The 21,777-nt window shown below is 37.3% G+C and overlaps 1 long non-coding RNA gene across 1 annotated transcript in view; it reads left to right on the top strand.

Annotated features, from left to right (window-relative positions):
* The window catches only part of LOC121100194, a 236,554-nt gene extending 235,081 nt beyond the window's left edge, over positions 1 to 1,473 (top strand). The window contains exon 4 of the long non-coding RNA XR_005831922.1: positions 1,181 to 1,473. This is a non-coding gene — a long non-coding RNA (uncharacterized LOC121100194). The remainder of the gene's footprint in view (positions 1 to 1,180) is intronic.
* The last annotated feature ends 20,304 nt before the right edge of the window (positions 1,474 to 21,777 follow it).

Below are 21,777 nucleotides of genomic sequence, written 5' to 3'. Positions count from 1 at the left end.
GTTGAACTGAAGTTACAGAAGAGTCTTTCACCAGGAACAAAATTGTTGGTAAGAAGCACATCAAGTCTGGGTAGCTGAAAATAACTATCTTCCTCCTAGTTCCCTTGGAACATAACAGATATTTCCCCCAGAATTCCATCAAACCAAAGTCTGTTGGTTGTTTCCTTTGAGACCAACTGGATTGAATTGTAGCTGGTACTTATTAGAAAATCAAGGATGCAAATGACTTACTAAGTTGGTTAATTGACCAGACTAAATTCTTATAGGTGCTAATATTTACAGTAAGAATGAGAACTATTGGCTTAATCCTTATGTAGATAATCAGCATGTGGTCTTTAAAAAATAGATGACCCAGCTGTTTTCCAGGCAGAAAAAAAATTAAAAGGAAAATGAAGCAAAATTCCTTTTTGCTTCATTCCGTGGCTTGTGTTCTCCTTGTTGAAAGTTATGCCCATCTAATATCCCTTTGCCCATTCATAGAAATCCTTACAGTGTATTCAATGGGGAATTAACCTATTTCAACCTTACCAACTTCTCTTGTAATTTAACATGTATTCCTTTGAGTCTATCTTACATAAAATGCAAACTGTGTGATGATTACCTTGTTCATATATTAAATCCTCAGAATGTTGCTATAACTTTATTCAAGTGAAAAGACTCTGTATAAGGTACGAATAGGTATAATTGAGTCATATGGTTCCTTGAGAGGAGTCCAAGACGATATCATACTTTTAACAATACCCATCTTAAGTGGCATGCATTAGGCCACCTAACAGAATCCTTTTGACAAGTTTGCTTCCAAATACAGCTTTTTTACAAGAGAAGCAACAGCAAACAACTGGATGTTTTAGTCAGTTTTGTCCAAAGAAATTGAAATTTTGCTCTATTTGAGGCTTAATGTAGGAAGTAAAGTATGAAATTGGTTGCACAAACCTGCAGTACTGCTATTTGGGAACCTGAGTTAAACCACAAGAGAAAATTCCCAAGTCCCTTTCTCAGCTGATACTAATTGGCTTTGATTTCCTATGGTTCATGGATGAAGCAATTTAACATGCTAAGGGATAGCCTGAATGTCCCATACATCTGTCTATTTCATTTGAAATTATGACTTAGGATCCTGACTCATCTGAACATTGTCCAGGACACTGGGAAGATGGTTTCCTTTTCCTTATTTTTTTAGACTTCTTCTGTAACCAAAAGTACTCCAGGGACAACACCTCCATTCATGGACTCAGCAACTGTATTAGGCCATACCAGCCTGGCACTTCAGTTGAGCCAGTCAACATCACTGGTGTCCAGGTAACAAAACTATCTGCCAAATTAAACCCATCTGTTAAACCCATCAGTTTATTGAATCCCAATGCCAAATTTGTTCTTGCTTTTTTATTTTGTCCAGAATATCACAAACTAATTATATAAGTCCCACTGTTTCTTTAAGACCTTCTTCAGGTCTTATCTCTTCTCAATATTCATCCCAGTCATACAACTTTGATACTAACTGCTTCCTTTAAAATCATTACATTAAAAAAAAGTCCATTGGCACAGTCACACATACTGTATATTTGTTAATTTTTTTAATGCATAAGCTTTATTTCTCACAATTTCTGAAATAGTTACTGGTTATAAACTGAGCATTGTCCCTGTCTCCTTGACTTTATTGTTGAGTGAGACTTCTCGGTGAAAACTACTAAGAGTAAGTGATGTAAGTGCTTCTGGAGGGAGCTATGGTGACCCAGCAGAGGGGCATTTAAAACGGATTGGAGACTCAGAAGTCTTGTGGGAGATATCAAGAGTCTCCCAGTGAGCCAAATAAATGTGGTAAAGAGGAAGGGTATTTTTTTAAATTTTTTAATTTAAATTCAATTAGCCAACATATAGTCCGTCATCATGGTCTCAGATGTAGAGTTCAATAATTCATCAGTTGTCTAACACCCAATGCTTATCACATCCTTAATGCCCATCACTCAATTATCCCATCCCCCCACCCACCTCCCTTCCAGCAACCCTCAGTTTGTTTCCTATATTTAGGAGTCTCTCATGGAAATGTATTTTAAAGAGAACAAAATGGACAGAGCCACAGGAATGTTGGAAAGTATGGCCTATAGTTAGAGAATGTCAGGGTGTTCAGTGTGACTAAAATCCATGTTGGGAGCTTGGGGAAATAATGGGATATGAAGGTAGTCAAGCCATTGGAAGGAGACTCTACCTTTTGGGAATTGGGAATCCTTGAAGGATTCTAAGCAGGGGAGTGATGCTATCATAGTTGGATGTTAGAGATATTATGGTGACTGCAGTACTGTGGGTTGGTTTGGAGAGCAGTGAGATCAACAGAAACCTACTCCGAGTAGATAAGACTAAAAGTTGATGAGAACCTGCTCTAGGAAAATAGTTAATTCAGGGGAACTTAAAGTGATAAAACAATTGGCTTGCTAAAACACTGGCTGTTTGTTTGGTGTAGAACATGGGACTTCTTAGATGATTCAAGATTTCTGGCTTTTGTCATTGGACCAAATATGGTACATGAAAATAAATAAGGGAGTAAAGGATGAGGAAGGAGTAGGAGAGATGAAGGAAGAGAAGAATGTATGGAAAGGGGGTTTAAAAAATGAGTTCATTTTTGAACATGCGCTTTCTGACATCAGTTTTTGATATCAAGTAGGATATTAAAAGTAAATCTCAAGAGAGAAGTCTGATTAGAGCTTTGTATTTGTGAGTTATTAGAGTGGTAATTAAAACCATGAAATTGAACAGGATTGCCCAGGCACTCTGAAAGAGAAAATGGCCAAGGACAGAATTCTGGGGAATACCATAATTTAAGCAGTGGGCAGAGGAAAAGGATGACAGAAGAAAATGAAGGGTAGCTGCAGAGGCAGGTGGAAAGTTGGAGGAGAGCAGTGTCTAAAACTCCAGAAGGGGGGGGGGGGGGGGGGATTGTGTCAGTTTCCCAGAGTTGCCATAATAAATTAACACAAAGGTTAATTAACACAAAGGATAACAGATACGCATTCTTTAAGAGTTTTGGAAGCTAAAAGTATGAAATCAAAGGATGGTCAGGGCCATGCTTCCTCTATAGGCTCTAGGGAGGAATCCTTTTTTGCCTCTTCCTAGCTTCTAGTGGCTCTTGGCAATCTTTGGTGTTTCTTGTCGCTCTATCACTGCAATCTCTGCCTCTGTCTTCACATGGCCTTCTTCTCTTTGTGTGTTCTATGTCTTCCCCTTTTCTTACAAGGACACCACACTAAGAGTGAAACTTGTTACCATACATGTAGTGCTTAGGAACAGTGAAATCAGATGCTGTTATGCATTATCACCCTAGTAAGACTTGGCTTGTCATAGCACCACTGGTTGAGAACACACAGGACCAAAGAGGTCAGTTACTCGGGGTAACTAAGTTTAGAGAAATTTGAGTGGAATAGAAATGGTCAGGTGCTTTGCAGCGTGGTTCATGTTCAGAATGAAGGCTAGAGAAAACAGGAATCGAAGAGAGGAAGATGGAATACTCTGCCTCCTGCTCAAATAAACGTTCAGTCAGTCAAACATGCTGTTGTAATTTCTCTTGATGACAGGTAAGGCTATGGGAAAATGGGATGGTTACCTAAACATATGGGTGACATGCTAGCATAACCTGAAAAAGTCCCTGAACCTCCAAGGTGTTTACATAGGGCAAGACAGCAGTACCAGTTGTCATTTTGCAGTTAACTCCGGGATTCATGCATGCATAGAAATAGAGTTAAGGAGGGAATTACTGTGATTCTGGACCAAAATGGCTCCAGTCCTTGAAGGTATATGATTTAGTTACTAATGCTAACTGGGCTGATGTTTGGTAAGGTCCATCTTAGGATACAGAATTGTGTCCTCTATAGTGTGATTTATATTTAGTGAATAAAAGAGTCAGCTTTTTAAGTTAGTGATAGAAGATCATGATCATGGTAGCTCCCACTTATGATTCAGAAATCCTCAGAATTGGGAAAGATATTCCCGGAGATTAACATTTTTAACGATGGCATCTTTTTTCAGTTTTTAAATCAATAAGTAAAATAATTATTTTAGGATTTTTTTTTTATTTTACTATTATAGCTTCAGTGGTCCTGAATGTTCAGTATGGGCAGTGATCAAAGGTGATCAGAAAGGAGGGTTCCTGACTTGGTCACAGCTGAAATTGTTTGTCACTTTCTTCAGCATGCTAGCCCTTGATGTTTTTGAACAGTATGACTCTTAGTCATAAAGAGTCATAAAGCATTCGTTAAAGAGAGGAAAGCAAATAGAATTCTGATATTCAAAATAGTCAATGAATAATATAAATGGAAAGAACAATAATTATGAAATTCTGCCCCATACACTGTTTATCAGGTTTGTTGTTTAATTCTTCAAATCAAGAATCCCTGTGTAGGCTATCTGGAATTTCAAAATCAAGTGCTAAATAGAAAAAAGTTATGTGGCAATTATTTAAAAAAATTGCTTCTCATTTATTGGCAGTGAACATTAGGAATATTTAGGAATAATGAATTCCTAAAATTCATTAGCTACAAACAATTACCTATAAATGCCATCCTGAAACTTCTCTTATCTTAAAATTTGAAAGACTTATATGTATGTTCTATGTACAGATACACACACACACACACACACCCAATTGATTCTCAAAATGTGAAATGCAAATAATTTAATTAGAAAACATGAAAGCATTTTTCCCATGAAAGTTTTTGAAACTTTAACGTATTGTTAAATTTCAACTTATATTTAAATATACATTCAGCCCAAATTCAAATACACCATTATATGTTATTTTTTTTAAACATATACTATAAAGCGGTGTCTGGGTGATTCAGTCAGTTAAGTGTCCAGCTCTTGACTTTGGCTCAGGTCATGATCTCAGGATCCTAGGATCAAGTCACGCGTCCGGCTTGGCGCTCAGTGGGGAGTCTGCTTGACGATTCTTTCTCTCCCTCTCTCCTTCCTTCCACATGCACACACACACTCTCTCTCTCTAAAATAAATAAATGAATCTTTTTAAAAATTAAAAAAAATGAAACATACACTGTCAAATGATATTTTATTTTACAAAATTGACTTAAAGAATATGTGTCACTTAAGTGAAAATTAATCTTTATATGTTATATATATGAAGAATCATCATTTTCCTCACCATCTCACCCATTCCTGAAAAAAAAATTTTGTGCTGGTGTTGTCATATATATACAATCTTTATATATTATGTCTGTCACTAAGCAGTTATTAAAATGAGTTTTATAGTATAATAATTAATGGTCTACAGATAAAAATAAAGTACACTTAAAATCATATCATCATGTACTATACAAAAATAACAAAATGATTTTTCAATTATTTTCATTCAATCTCTTAGATTACATATTACTAGCAGAGGAATTTTCACATCAAAAAAGGTTTGTAAACACTATTATAGATTAAATATGGAGAAGAAAAAATTAAAACATTTTATGGAGTAATAATAGTTGCCTGAAATGATAAGGAAAATATTGTTTATCAACTCTTATTCCTTCAAGGAGCATGTACTGAGCTTCCTTTCTGTGAGATGACGCCAACATTTCCGAGCGACGAATGAAACATGATCATCCATTCAACATTTATGAGATACCTATTAGGCTCTCTACTAATCACTAGGTTAGGCTCTGGGATTATAATACTGAGCAAGGGGGGGCAAGATTCTAGCCTTCATCAGACTTAAAAGAGATAAACAATAAATAAATCAGCAAACAATTTAAAATCATGAGGAGAGCTATGAAGGAAGCTGAATCCCAGTAACGCAAATATCGTTTCCAGATTTTCAGCATTAGGATTAACCTTAGACTTATCATAGAAGGTTTGACTATACTTACAAATAACATGCCAGCATTACTAATTTGAGCAAAATAAATATAAAACCACAGATAACTGAGGTTGTGAGAGGGAAGGATGAGAAGAGATGAAAAGAAATGAAGGGGGCTAATATTCTTGCCCAAAAAACCTGTAGGTAACTGGAAGATACTATCTATTAATAGTTCTTCTATCTGGTACAGTTACCACTAGCCACATGTAGCTATTTCATTTTAAATTAATTAAAATAAAATACAATTTAAAATTGCCTTGTTCCTCAGTTGCACTTACGAGATTTCAAGTACTCAGTACTCACCATGGGTAGTTGACTACCATATTGAACAGAATAGATACGAACATTTCTATTATCAAGAAGTTCTGCTGGGTAGTTCTGACCTATGGTGAGCAGATATAGAAGTGAGGATTTAAGAATACTCTTTGAGGCACGCCTGGGTGACTCAGTTGGTTGGGCATCCAACTCTTGGTTTCAGCTCAGGTCATGATCTCGGGGTCATGGGGTTGAGCCCCACATTGGGCTCCGCACTCAGCAGGGAGTCTTCTTCTCTCCCTCTTCCTCTCCCTCTGCCCCTCCCCCTGCTCACTTGCTCTCTCTCACATAAATAAATAAATCTTTTTTAAAAAAGAATACTGTTTGAAGTAGCAGCAGAGGTCAGTGGTAGAACTGAGATCAGTGATGTAACTAGAATGAGAGAAGTTGAGACAGGAAGGCAGCTAAATCCTCATGAATCGAAGCAAGAAAGTCAATAGCAGAGTGATAATGCTTAATTGATGATCTTATATTCTTATAAAACACTATATTTAGAATCACTGAGATAACCAATATAAGGCCTAAAAATAGAAATTATTCTTATAGAGTGGTGTGGAGGGAGAGGAGAAGTGGGTGTGAAAAACACTGGCTTTAATTGTGTATCTTTTGGTACTGTTTTATTTTTAATTTTTTATCTATAACTTTGATTTTAAACTTTTTAAGAAAATCATTTTAGCATGGTGCACTGGGTGTTATATGCAAATAATGAATCATGGAACATTGCATCAAAAACTGGGGATGTACTGTATGGTGACTAATGTAACAAAATAAAAATTATTAAAAAATCATTTTAGTTTCTTTTGAGGAAATGAATTGCTTAAGAGTTTCACTATACAGACTACTTACAGGGATTTTGCAGTAGTTGAGGGGAGAGAAAATGGTTTTTCTCTGCAAGTAGTAGAAAATCAAGTGATCCAAGTCTGAAAAAAAGAAGTGGGAAGATAGCAGTGAAAAAAGGAAGAAAGAATTAGAACAGAACATTTATAGGGTGGAGATCCTTGATGTAGACAAAAGTTGATGAATACATTAAATTCAGGTGATTGGCCTACTTGTGTAAGGTGTTTTTTTAATGCTTGTCTAACAGTTATTTGAGGAAAATATATCTAGTTCATCTCAGGGCCTGAAAATTAGCCCAGGGAACAACCAGATGTGTTCAGAGAGAGTCCTTGTCTAACCCAGACTCTGCCCCTGACATACACACTTTCCTCGCCAATGAGAATAGAACACTGGAAACAGAGCTGGAGGGTGTGCAACCTCATTAAAGAATTCTTAGGACATGGAACGAAGTTAAGCCGTTCTACCTATATGCTTGAGGAATAAACAGTGATATTCCCATGCAGTGTTCCGGTTCCTTCAAAGACACACAATTAAAGAAAAGCAGTAAATATTATATGATCATATTTGTCATGTTAATGCTCCAGTTGGTAGGCTCCAAAGGTAATAGGGCCTCCTGGAGTACACCTGTGAATAGAACTCAATGTCCTTGAGACAAATATTACATACACTAGTTACCAGATCACTTGTACTGACAACTATGAACTTACTGCTCTACTTATTTGCTATGTGTTTTTGATTCCCTTTTCCCTTTTAAAAAATTTCACCCAAACAATATTCAGACAAGTTAGGTAGTTTGTAGACATTAAGGAAGGTGTTTGAATAAAAAAACAAATATAGAATTTTTCTGTAAAACCAAATGTTATGAACCTCCGGGCAAATTTTCTTCAGTGGATTCAAAACATAACCCTGCAGTCCAAACAGCAATGGTATATAAAGTAGCAAACCAAAACAACACAGGTGGCCTTAGAAACAAGAAAGGCATCTCTGTGGACCAAGAACAGAGCTGATACATAAAGCTGTAAGGCTGAAGCCACAGATGTGCTGGGCTCTGAGTCTGGAAGCAAGTAGTGATAGTAGGAATTAATCTCCTGCAGGGTAAAGAGCACTGAAATTGTCATGCAGGACAGGGGAGCACTGCTTTAAGCTGCTTAAAAATACCCTGCACTCATGAAAGAAGTTAGAAAAAATATTTTACCAACTTGGGTCTGCAGCTTTTAGCAGGATATAGCCCATCATTGCTGGAAGATATGAACAGAGTCTAACAGTGCACACACTGAAACACGGTGGCACTGCTTAGTGTGCTTAGTCACTGCATGTGAGACATCCTCACAGTCCACACAATGGAGATTCCCTCGCAGTGGCCTCCAATGGCATTGTGGCAAGCCCCAGGGATAAGTGGGGGCAGTTGCAAAGTTTCTAAAGAGGGGTAGTGATATCCTCAGTAATAACTTATTCTCTGTATTCACTCTGGAGTTTAACCAGAAGATAGAAAGTAAAAAAAGACATATAAAAAAATCTCTATTTAAAATTACACTAGCAGAAAAATTCTAAAACACATTAAAAAATCCAAAGTTCAGAAAAGTAACCAAAAAAATTAACCATCAAAACGTTAATTCACTTTGGTTGAAATTAATTTTATGTAACCATTTGACAATGACTTTTAGGTAATTATATAGCATACTCTGGGTAGTAAGTGAAAGAAGTATTCCCTTTTAAAATCAGCAAAAGCGGGGCGCCTGGGTGGCACAGCGGTTAAGCGTCTGCCTTCGGCTCAGGGCGTGATCCCGGCGTTATGGGATCGAGCCCCACATCAGGCTCCTCCGCTGTGAGCCTGCTTCTTCCTCTCCCACTCCCCCTGCTTGTGTTCCCTCTCTCGCTGGCTGTCTCTATCTCTGTCGAATAAATAAATAAAATCTTTTAAAAAATAAAATAAAATAAAATCAGCAAAAGGTTATGATTTGAAAAGAGAAATTAAATAAGAAGAAATGAATGTAGGAAGAACTAATTAGAAATCTTGGGATGAAAAAGTATAGTCACTGATTTTCAAACACTCAACGTTAAATATTTGCTAAGAAAGAGAGAGAGAGAGACTGAGATTAATTGAGATGAATAAAAGAAAAGAAGCATGAACCTCAGTTTTTTACAGCCAACAAGCAGGCTGATAAATCTGGTCAGTGGCCAAAGAAGAAATATTCTCCAGTGTCCTCTTCAGAAGTGATTGGGGAAGATAGTAGAAAAAGGACACAGGAGAGAGCAGAACTAGTCACCATAGGGAAAAATGGACTAGGGAGCCATCCCTAGGATTTGAAACTGGATATATTGATCAAGATATATTTCCTAGCCACAGGGAAAAGGGACCTGGCAATATTTGCTCAATGGGATTCAACCTTGCTATGGGCCATTGGCTGCTGTGTGTCTTTTCTCGTTTCTTCTTTTGAATGGGAGAGTTGGGTGCACTTATCTGGCACATGTTTCATCGTTGTATGTCGAGTGAGTGGGAAGCAGATAACTTGTCTGTTTAGGATTGGAGTCGCATCCAAATGTGACACAGATAGTAAGGTCCTGGATTTAGAGCTCAGTGCCTTTATTGGATGAGTCTTTTGGGGTATGATAGGGAAGGGTTGAGTGAACTTTGTGTGTGGTAGAAATGTAATAATTATAACCAAGAGGGTGGCCTGTGGTAGATTTCATTATTGTTCCTAATGTTTGACCCCCCCACACACACATCCACACCCACTATCATGAGACTTTGCAGTTCCTCCAACTAGAGGTGGAGTACATTTCTCCATCTCACAGATTTTGAGCTTTGCGTGTGCCTTACTATGGCCATTAGAATATTAACAGATGTCATATGATTAGGGACTTGAAATGTTCTAGCAAGGTTGGGCTTGATCCCTTTCACTTTTGCCATTACTCCGGGTAGCCTACTGGTTCCAGAATTATGTGACATGTGTGTAAATTCACAGTCTGGAACCAAACCCATCTGAGCCCAGCTGAGATTAGCCAAACTATAATCAATTCTAAGATGCATAATACGTAAATAATGGCTTTCTGTTACAGTCCACTGATTTGGGGATTTTTTTTAAAAGAAATATCATTATGATGATATTTGAATAAAATATTCTCTTACAACACAGAAAAATTAATTCAAGACAGTTTACAGATACAAATATGAAATGAAGATATGAATTTTTAACTAAGCACAAATAAAGTAAAATATTTTAAGAATTTTTGGAGAATAAACCAGATGGTACAAAACATAAAAATTATTAATTTTCTTATATTTAATTTTAAAACTCTGCCTAACAAAAGACATCAAATATTATAAATTACAAAGCACAGTCTTGGAGAAGATATTTGAAATGCTTAGTGATTAAGCTCATCAAAATATTATTATTCAGAGTAGATATAGGAAAAACACAATAAGAGAAAGTTACACAAATAATAGAAAAATTGACAAAGGATATGAATAGGCTGTTCACAAAGAAGAAATGGAAATGGCTACTAGTCACCTAGAAAGATGTTAAATCTTGCTAATGATCAAGGAAATTTAGAATAAAATACAATGAGATATTTTGTATTTATCAGATTGGCGAAATTAAACAAAAATCTTGGTGAGGATGTGGACTGATGGACTCTCATATAATTATGGTGGGAGGAATGTAAATTGACACAACCACCTTGGAGAATATTTGGTATGGTGTAGTGAGAACCAAATCCAGCATAATTTCCTGTTCTGGTGTTAAACAACAGTGGCATCGAGCATACTTTTTTTTTTTTTAATTGTAGATTTTCTTTATTTTTTCAATTAAAGTATAGTTCGCATACAATATTATATTAATTTCAGGTGCACAACATAGTGATTCAATAATTATATACATTATAAAATTCAAGCATACTTTTCTGTCCCTATGTTAGGCAAGTCTGAGATCAGTCATACTTTTTGCTTTGTTAAGTAATACTTAGCTGCTTGCTTCAGGGAAATATTTTCTTCTGAAAGATAAGACTATGAGGCTACAAAAATAAGTTACTTAACAAGACTAATAGCTTGCCCATCAAGACTTGCTTCAGGAGTCTTGTCTCATGACACCTATCAGTTCAAAGCTCGTATGTCATAAACTGTCCAATCCAAACTAGTTCCATGCCATGCAAGATAAACCTTAAAATCACCCAGCTTAGGTCCTAAAACCATATAAATACCATTTCTAATTTCCCTATTTTGAGGTATTATTAAGACTCTGCTATGGTAGTGTTTTTCCTTACTACAGTAGGCCTAAGAAACTTAGCTTTGCTTGATCAACAGTGGGTTTTGTTTTTTGTTTTTTGTTTTGGACGGGGGTGGGGGGACCTATACTAGTAAAGTTAAATATTCATATACTACATGACTGAGGGATTCCATTTTCAAGTATACAACCTAAAGTGGTATCATTCAAACTATGAATTTAGACTCATTAGTAAAATAGGAAATCAACATGGCGAATCACAGTCCACATTTGTTTGTTTTTAGAATAGGATTGATCAGACAAGAATGGAAAAGAATGGAATGGAATAAAGTACAATGAGCAATAAATAATAAAAATAGTAAAACAATAGAAGGTTGTTTTGTGAAATTCTGGTTTCAGTATACATAGAACTGTGTGTATATGCATGGGTACAAGTGCGTATTAAGCCACTGCCTTAAATAAACCCTTGCATATGTATGTAAGGAGTTATTGCGAAACATTTATAATAAAAAAACTAGGAACAATCTCAATCATCACCAAAAAATAGATAATAAATATTTATGTACGTAGTGAATGCTATACAGCAGTTAAAACAAATGAACCAGAGTTGTACATTATTACAAATAAATCTCAAAAACATTGAGTGAAAAAGCAAATTATATAATTTATATACATAATAAGAAAAACTGCATTAAACAGTGCTTGGGAATATAATAATCTAGAAAATATGATGTAAAAGTATAAAAATTGAAATAATCACAAAATTTAGGGCAGTGGTTTTCTGTGCAAAGTTTGAGAGTAGGGTGAGGAGTGAGGGAATGAGGAAGCGAGGAAGTGAGGGAAGGTCATGAGAGGGAGTGAGAGAGAGAGGAGGGGAAGGTATTGAAGAGATAAACAGGCAGACTCAAGTGTCTTGGTATTTTGATTTCTTAAAAAAAATCTGAGGCCATTATGGCAAAATGTTAAAATGTTAAAGTTTGGTGTGGGGAATAGTACTGAGTGTTTTTCTATGGTGCAGGCATTGTTCCAAACACTTTACGTATTTTATTTGCAAAACGATTTGTTAATATTTACCCTATATTTCTTGGTATGCTTGAACTACTTCAAAATTTGAAAAATAGAAGCAGAGGGAAAACGTTGTATTAAATCTAAGTGGTGGGAATATGGATATCCATTATGCTATTCTGTATAATTTTCTGTACGGTTGAAATTTTTCACTTAAAAAAAGCATGTTTCAAAAAATCACTTGGTTTGATAGGACTGATAATTAATCCTTTATCTGAAACCCTAGAATATAGGGAATGCATTGAAATGTTTATGATGACCTGTGCACAGGTTGGTTTTTTCTCACCAGAGTTCCATTAGTCATTTTGTAAAGAATCTGATTGGTTATCTTAGATTGTAAAGAGGGTAGCTCTCCTTGGAGGAAGTGCACCAAGTTGCTCCAGAGCCATATTCACCCAACCCTGTACCATTCATTCTCCATTTCTTTTCTCTTCTCCTCCAAATAACCAAAAGCCACATCCAGAAATAGTGACAGAGAAAGTTCCCATGCCTTCTTGGAGAAAAGGGCTGGATCTAAAGAAAACAAAAATCAATAATATCACAATGGGTGGGCTGTGGGAAATAAAAGATTGCTTCAGGGCGAGGCATCATTGGAACAGCCCTTCCTTTTGGCCTTTACATCTGGAATGTCTTTACCAATCTGAGGGTGAAATCTCAATTGGTTTTATTATAAGATAAAACAGTCAACATCAGAATTATTCATAAACTTCAAATGAGTTATGACTGGACAACCAGCTCTCTGAGTGGGATGTGTAGTTTCTCTCTGAGTGGAACAGTTGTTTGATGAAACTGGTAAACTAGCCTCTTATTTTAGTATCATGTAAACAGAGTCCAATTCTCTTCCCAGCTCTGTGTCTTCCCTCTTGGAAAAACTCGGCTAAAAGTCTGGCTTTAGATACAAAACTGGAGTCATGGTTCCAATGCTTGAATACTCTAAGCAATATCATATCCTTCTTGGTCTTTTCCATAAATGAGTAAGGATTTTGTTTTTTTTTTAAAAAGAATAAAAATAATAAATAGGTTTTAAAAAATGGTTTTGAAGCCTGTACTCAAAAGTACAATGTGGGGCTCAATTCAATAAAAATATGAAGTATTTATTAATAAGAAAAATAACAATGTTAATAGTAATCCAGAACAATCTTTATTGACTGGTTACTCTATCCCAAGTATTCTTCCAAACATTTTACAAACTCATAACAACACTATGAGATAAGTAATTATTACTCCCATTTTATAACTGAGGAACCGAGGCTTAGAGAAATTAATTTGCCCAGATAGCAAAATCGATGGAGCATAGTGGAGTTTAGAGGTGATATGTTGTTCAACCCCTTCTTCTTACATGTGAGAACTGGAGGTCTTAGCGGGGTTGCATTATTAACAAGAGGACGTCCTCTTGGGTTCGGGAGATTACATTATTCTCTCCATGGATGGAAGGGGACACTGTTCTAGGCCTCTAGTTCAGCTAAATTAACACTCAGCTAAATTAACACTAAAGTAACACCTTTGCCTCTAAATGAGAAAACTTAGGAGCAGAGAGGCTAAATAACTTGTTCACAATCAGGCATCCAGGGCCACGATATAAAAGTTCAAATCTGTCTCTAGACTCAGCCTGATTTCTTGACTATGGATTTGGATTTCTCCATCAGTTTTTTTCTTTGATTGATTTTAATTTGCTTTAATTTCATGTTTTGCAATTTTCATTAAAAATGGTTTCGCTCTTCCATTCAGCCTCCAGGGTAAGTTCTTTTGAGAGAAATCCCGATTTTAATTATATTTCATTGATCATTTTACCATAAGGATTTCACCAAAATAAACCTCTAATGTGATGGGGAGCTGGGGATGATACAAACCCTTTGAGTTTTCCTGTGGGTTTATGACATCATATCCAATAGGACTTCTTCTTCTGTTTTTTTTTTTTTTTTGCTTTTTTCTTCAGCTTTATTGAGATACAATTGACATACACCATTTTGTAATTTTAAAGTGTACACTGTGTCAATTTTGATACATTTATATATTGCAAAATGATTATTGCCGTAGCATTAGGTAACAATTCCATCCTCTCACATAACTACCATTTCTTTTTTGTGGTGAGAACATTTTCTAAAATTTTATTTATGTATTTATCTTCCAGTGACTTTTTAAATTCATTTTTTCCTGTAGAACAGAATTTAACTTAAAAAAGCAAGCTGAGGAAGGGACAGAGGGGGACAGAAGGGACAGAGACTGTCCCTTCAGGAAGGCACAGTGTGTCTTCGTATATCTTTTTAGTATCTCTTTGCTATGCTGTGTATCTATAATATCATTAATGTGGCCATATATACTTATATCTATTGAATAAATGGTGTTTATTTTACTATTTTATGTACGGCACATTTACATTTTTATGTAGGCAATTTTATGTAGTTGATCGACTACCTTAATTTTTACTATACTGTTTGTCTCGTGTGTCGTTTACGAAGGTCTTTCTGACTTTTAAATGATCCTCGATGTCTGTAGTTAATTTAAATGTAAAACTCCACTGTAATCTATGTAGCCATCACCTCTTACTGGAAATTCAGTTCATTTTTAGTTTCAGTATTATAAATAAAACTACAGCAAATATCCTATCAGCTAGGTTTTGGTGTATATTTTGTGAGGATAAATTCCTGGAAATGGAATTATTTTGTCAAAAATGTGTACGCTACTTTGATACACATTGATAAACTTCATAAAGTGTATAACAATTGCTGTATGTTATTAAGTTCAGTCTCTCATACCAAAATACACACAATGTTATTTGCCAATTTGATAGATCAGAATAGCACCTTATTTTAATGTGCCCGCCTATGAGTATGAGTGAGGTTAAACTCCTTTTGTATACTTCCTAGCCTCCTGGTATACTCTACACATTTTCCCCTTTTTATAAGTTTTGCTGATTTCCTGTTGGCATGTTTGTATTTTGTTATTTATAAGATTTGTTTAACACAGTAGTTATCATCTCTTGGATTAAATGATGAATGTTAGACCGGGCTTCTCACTGGTGAGATGAAAGCGATGTGGATTGGCTAAAACATTTGAGGAAGCCTCCCAAGCCTGGCCTAGAAAAAGCCTAATAATCTAGAGAGGCCTACAGACCCCTCTAGGGGTATCCAAGGCCTGCCCTCCACAGCACTGATTGTAGCCTGTGGATTAGGATTCCTGGTTGCCTGATAGTGACTCTGAGTCATTTGGTGTTTCTATCTCAAGTGAACATTTTATACATAAGAGTCAGAGCTCCTTTTTGTTTTAGGATAAGAAGACTTCCAGAATGGTTTTATGACCATTTCTCCTTATTTGTTAATAAACATCTACACAATGAATATCCATATGCATGACAGACTCTAGTCGGAGACTCACTTTCCTTCCAAGAGGATAATCCTCACTAATCCCACATTTCCTTGGCAGTCACCATAAAGAACATAAAACTGTGTATGACCAGATTGGTGAGATCAGTCCACAAGACAGACCTGTATCAGACCCACCAGTGAACATTTTGAAAATGTTTCTGTACTTTCGTTGGATTGTTTTTCTAGATTGGGGATACCTGTAAAGAATGAGATCCAATTTACCTACAGTTGGGGGAGGAAACACTATTTCTCCTTGTCATCTTTTTCTTTTGGAAAGGAGAAATTATTTAAGTAATTCAAGGGCACTTGTGTCTCCAACATTTTCTCTCTCACCCTCTCACCTATGTCACCTCAAAGAACATTTGTAAATAGACAACTGAGTTAGGATGTCTGTTTTGAGAAATTATAGCTATCAAGTAAGTCCCAAGTCCTGCTAACTCAGCACTGCAGTTTATTGAGGTTGCTTCTGTTCTCTGTTGGTTGATTCTGAACACTGACTTGAATTCATTTTCAGTTTGCCCCCTCCCCACCCCCTATAGTTTCCTTATGGTTTGTAAGATTCAGAGTGTAAGAAACTCTCTGTGGTGGTGACACCTGCTTCCCTCTCCATGTTCTTTACCAAAGCATGACCTGCTCAGGATTAGTGGAATTACTAATCCTGTTCTGGGTTTATTTTAGAAAACCAAGTATATTATATCTGGATCCTCATCATCCAGGAAGTGCCCCAGACTTAAAATGGAACCTTTAAAAGTGTGTTAACAAAGCAGTTATTGTAATGGAACAGATGAAAAGAGTAAAACTCCCTTTTACCCCAAGTTCATAGAAATCAAAAGCAGAAACAAGTTAAATGCCCTGTGACTCACTGTGAGTTCTGATTTCCTGCTTCTGTTTCTGCTCATAATCTTTGCCTGGGAAGGAGAGGCCTTCACATTTTTTATGTGGTCACCCACAGAACACATATACCACGAAGTAGGCCTAAAGATGATCTTCTCTTGGTTGTCTGAGGCTTTGGAGTCTTATGTGATCCTTCTATTGCTAAGGAGACCTGAGGAGAGAGGTTGGCCTGGTTTTCTTCTTGCCATCAGAGAGCCTGAGGTGAACATAAACCAACCCGCTCCTCAGGAATGAGGCACAGGCCACTCGGTTCAGCACTAACAGTCACACCCTGACTGGTCCACCTATGAAGGAAACAAACATCTATGTCGTGTGAATGTGAGAACTCCCACATCTTCCTTGACTAGTAAGTGGCTGCTAAAACTCAACTGTCTGAGCTTTCCTTCTGCTGCTTAAGATTATGATTACTATGCAGATGTTTTGGGGACAGGGGAAAATGGGGAACGGAGTAGATGGAACTAACATTTGAAATCCTGCTTTGTGCCAGGACCTAAGCTCATTAGAATTTATATTTGCTAAACATTTAATTCTCACCCCTCTGTCAGGTAGACACTGTCTCTCTTCTAGAACTGAGGGAATTGGGTCTTGAAGACAATCAGTTAGTAAATGGTGGATCAAGGATTTGAACCCTAACCTCCCTGACTCTGGAGTCCTTGATGTTTAGGAGAGATACACATAAAACTGCTACCAGCCATTCACAGTTGTGTATTGATTTGGAGAGGAATTAGCAGAACATCTGACTTGGAGAATGTGAGAAGTGCAATGATAATGGTAAAAGAAACCTCTAGAGTAGCTGAAAACAATTCTTAGCTTCCTTGCAATTTTGCTGCAGAGCCTGGGTAGGGCTTTCTCTCCTCCAGGGCTCACGTGTCTACTACCTAATGCCTGATCCAAGTAAGGATGTTCTGAGGGAAAAAAACAAAAAACAAACAGCAACAACAACAAAAAAACCACGTCATTATGTGCAAAGAGCAACATCAAGCAAAAGCCTGTCTTTCTAGTATTCCCCAGATAACATCAATGATATATAGGAGTTTAGTAATGAGGCACGGATTTGTGATAGAATAAACAGCTTATAATGTGCCACTGTGTAACTGGGATCTGGCAGCTTAACCAGACAAACATTTTTAGATTAGGAGATCAGAAAGGTGTCAGGAGAGACTTGGAAAGTGCCCCACACATTTATATTTGTGTCACTCTTTAGGTATGTTTTGAAGTTTGAAAGAACAGATGTGTCTGGCTTCTTTGGTGGAGAGAACCCTGGACTTGAAGGGAGAAGAGCAGTGTGGGAGTTCCGGCCTTACCACTTATTAGCACTGCAGGGGGGGTTCCAAGCAAGGCTGTGAGCTCAGGCAAGAGTCCCAGAGTCCACCAGATCCCAGAGAGTGCTCAGAGGGTGTTACACCTCAGAGTTTGTCTTAACTTGAGGCAACACAGCTGGGCTTTCGTAGTCCAATCAGTCAGTCTTGGGCTAAGGGCTTTCAAGGAGCTGCTGAAAAAGAAAACAGACCCAAATCTGAGCTCTATCACTTACTAAAGCTGTTACCACAGGGAAATTTCACCTAATCTCTTAGTTTCCCCATCTCTGATCATCACAGGCTAATTAGGCTCAAAGGAGAGAATGAATGTAAATGTTTGTCCATTTCCATGAATACAGTAAGTACTCAGAGTTGGTATTCTGAGCCTCCGTTTCCCATTTCTGAAATATTAGTCATAATAATTAAAGGATACAGATGAATAATTTCATACATAGTAAGGTAAATTTTATTATTTCTTTTAGTTCTAATATCTGATGAAATCACAGCCTTGCCTACAATTCCTAATGTCTAAACAGTGCTCTTGGGAGATGCTGAGAGACATTTTGTGGGACTAGAGGTAAAAGCAAATTGGTCCTAGGGGTGCGGCTATTGGTCCCCTTACCCTAAATGTAGCAGAGCTTCAGACACAGGCCTTTATAATTCCAGACCAGCCTGGGATGTTTATTTTCTATGAATAAAAATAATGGCGCATGATGTTTCTCTAAACACCTATCAGATCCTGGTCTTGGAATTCATCCTGAGCCACAGAAGGGAGAAGCTTAACATAAAAAAGTTTACAGAATGTGTTCTCATTTGGTCCCTGTATCTACTTTGCAATTTAAGGAGAATAACTGCTTTTGGAAACATATTTGTTTTAGGGAAAATGATAGCAATGATGAGGCCCGTGTTGAACAGCCAGGATTTGGGATAAGGCTGACTCTGTGTCTGGGTGTCTAGCAGCTATGGAAACAGGCACAGAGAATAGAAATAGCCCATGGCCAGAAGCATATCCAGTGCGACTGGGTCTACATCAAAAGGACCTATAAACTGTATAAAAACACAAGTGCAAATGAGAACTTTTCACACCCGAATAAAGGTCACCAACTGTTTAACCATCTCTGAGTCCTGGTGGCAGAAAGTCAAGTCTGAAGATAATGATTGTTTCCTTACTTGTGTAGGGTACAGCTTTGGGAATTTGATGCTATAGATTATGTAAGTTTGACCTTAGGACAGACCAGTTACAACAACAAAGAAGAAGTGTGCAGAGCAATTTAAGTGGCTTTCATCTCTTCCTAGAGCAGAGCCAGGAGGCCCAATGTGATTGCGCAAAGAAGATGTTTATCCTAAAGGCTTGTGGAATAACTGAGTTTCACCTTCATTCCATGGGGTGTGAAGTCCAAGGCATCACTCACTTAACAGAATTCAGTATGGCAGGACAAAAAAGATGTTTTCATAAACAGCACCTGAAGTAGGTATGAGTAGAGCAGGGAGTATATTGCATATCTAGGAGCAATGAGCTCACCGGTGTAGCTGAAATAAAGGTGGGACAATAAATATTTTTAAATGTAAAGAGATGGGGTTAGAGAAGATTGCAAATGATGCCAGACTAAGAATTTGTGCTTTATTTTACTGGGGAGCCTCCAAAGACTTTGGGGATGTGAACTGGAATGAAGGAAGGAGGTTAGTCTGTTTCTGGCACATGAAATGATTTGGAACGGAGAGGAGGCTGAGGATAAGAAGACTGGTCAGGAAACAGTTTTGATAAACGAGACTGAGAGTGCCCTGTTGGGTGGAAGGGAAAACGGAGAGATGCAGCATATTAAATGGAGCTGGGGAGGGATTTGCCTGGGTGCTTGTGTCTAGGTGAGAGATAACAAGAACTAGGAGTTGAGACCAGCTCCCTGCTTCTGTGGAGGAGCCTGCAACAGATACAACTGGGCACCTGCGGGAAGCAGACAGCTTGCCAGAGTAAGTTCTCTAAGTAATAGGACAGAATTTTATATTGTGATTAGACACAAACCTGGAGAGGCTCCAGGTTCTGCTAAGACCTTCAAGGAGATAAGCACTTCTAGCCAGGACCACGCCATCCTAATGATTTCTGGAGAAGCCAAAAATGTAAAAATCTACTCATTTTGCCATAGTACCATAGCCACTACCTCTAGAAAGATCCAGTTTCCCACATGCTGCTTCCTGTGCTTCCATACTTCTGGGGGAGAAACTCCTTTACATTTGACCACTTCCAAAACCCACCATTCTCTGAGGGACAGCAACAGCTGGAATGTCACCAGGGCTCAGAGAATTCATACTACTGACAGGCAAATGAGTTAATATTCATTTTAGGTTTCTATGATCAATGATAGTGTATAAAGATTTTTTAATGTCAAAAGTAATGTGTGGGAAAAGTAATCAATTTGAAGGAAACATTCATATTTTTTCCATATAACCTTCTCAAAAGTAAGTATGAATTTGTAGCCACAACACCCATTAATGAAATAAAAGCAGTAATGAGAGGAGAAATAAAGTGCTTAGCATAATTCTTGGTTCATGATAAAAGAAATGGCATCCACTGTTAATCATGATTTAGAGTGATTGAATAAAATCTAAGAGAAAAGGTCTAACTTCTGTTAGACATTTAGGACTAAAGTTCATGAGAGAATCTGTGGCAGGAATGATGATTTGAAAGTCATCTGTATAGCAGGAATAGTAGAAATTATGAATGGAGGTTTCCATGCTTGCCTGGAACTTGTATGTTAACAAAATAGAGTCCTCAAACCCAATTCTTAGGGATATGGAAGCGGTGGAGCAAGTAGATACAGGCTGGAAGCTATTAGAAAGGAGGAAGACCCCAGGACAATGTGGGGTCTTAGAAGTCAAGGGAGAAAATGAAGCCAAGGTCTCACTGATTGAGAAACATAAAAAACTGGGAAGGCTACGGGAAAGCAGTTCAAAGATGCTTCTGCATACTGTTAATCACATCTTTTAGTGGTGGGCACTAGGAACTGTGGACTGACATGCTCTTGCTAGAGCTCCCAGCAGGCAAGACTTCTGCCATTTGCTTAATGCTGTGTTTCCTGGGCCCTAGATCTGAAACCTTAAAATGTGTAGTATTTATTTAGTATTAGAACCATGTTCTGAGGATGCTTTTTCTGGAGCTGTTTTGAGACCACAGAACTGAAAAAGTTTTGAGATGAAATGCTAGCCTTGTACCCAGGTTGGCCCGTCATTCTTTCCATTTAAAGCCACTGGTAATATGGTTGCAAGATGTATTTTGCCCATTTTTTAAAAGCCATTTTCTACTTTCCAACCACCAAAATATGTTGGGAGTGTCATAATTGTTTTTCTCTTTGGAACTTTAGAAAATATTGTTTTTATAATAGAAATAGCATTTCTTTAATTTTTTTTTCTTTTTTTAATCGCCAACGGCTGCCATACCAAACCACGGACTTGGCTCATTTATATTTCCAATTCTAGCTTGTGCTAAAATTTCTGGCAGATGAGTTTTGTGGGACTGCCCAAAGTATTTCTGAGGAGGTTTATCTCAGAGGCTAGTCAGATGAAAGACTGAAAAATTAAAAAGGACTTCAATGCATTAATTCGGGTAAAGCATTTAGAATAGGATTATGCACGTGGTAAGCATATATGAGTGCTGGTTATTATTACTAAGGCCTTCTAAGATGATGTAGCATCAGAGGCCAAAATGGACCAAGAAAGGCCACCTATTCTTATGATAGGATAAGTGCTCCCCAAGGATCCCAAACAAAGGATTGTTAGAGTTTAAAAGACTTCCAGGAAGCTGTTAAAAGATGACAGCACCAGGGGTGATAAGCTAGGTTTGTAAAGGATTGGCCATTTGGCAGTTGGGTAAGCTTACCTACGAAACGTATCATGGAGTGGGAGGTGCAAGAGGTTAGGATTATTAAAACCTAGTTATA

The sequence above is a fragment of the Ursus maritimus genome, unplaced genomic scaffold (assembly GCF_017311325.1).
Source record: "Ursus maritimus isolate PB19 unplaced genomic scaffold, ASM1731132v1 scaffold_35, whole genome shotgun sequence".
Lineage (NCBI taxonomy): Eukaryota > Metazoa > Chordata > Mammalia > Carnivora > Ursidae > Ursus > Ursus maritimus.
This window is presented reverse-complemented; position numbering and strand designations above follow the sequence as displayed.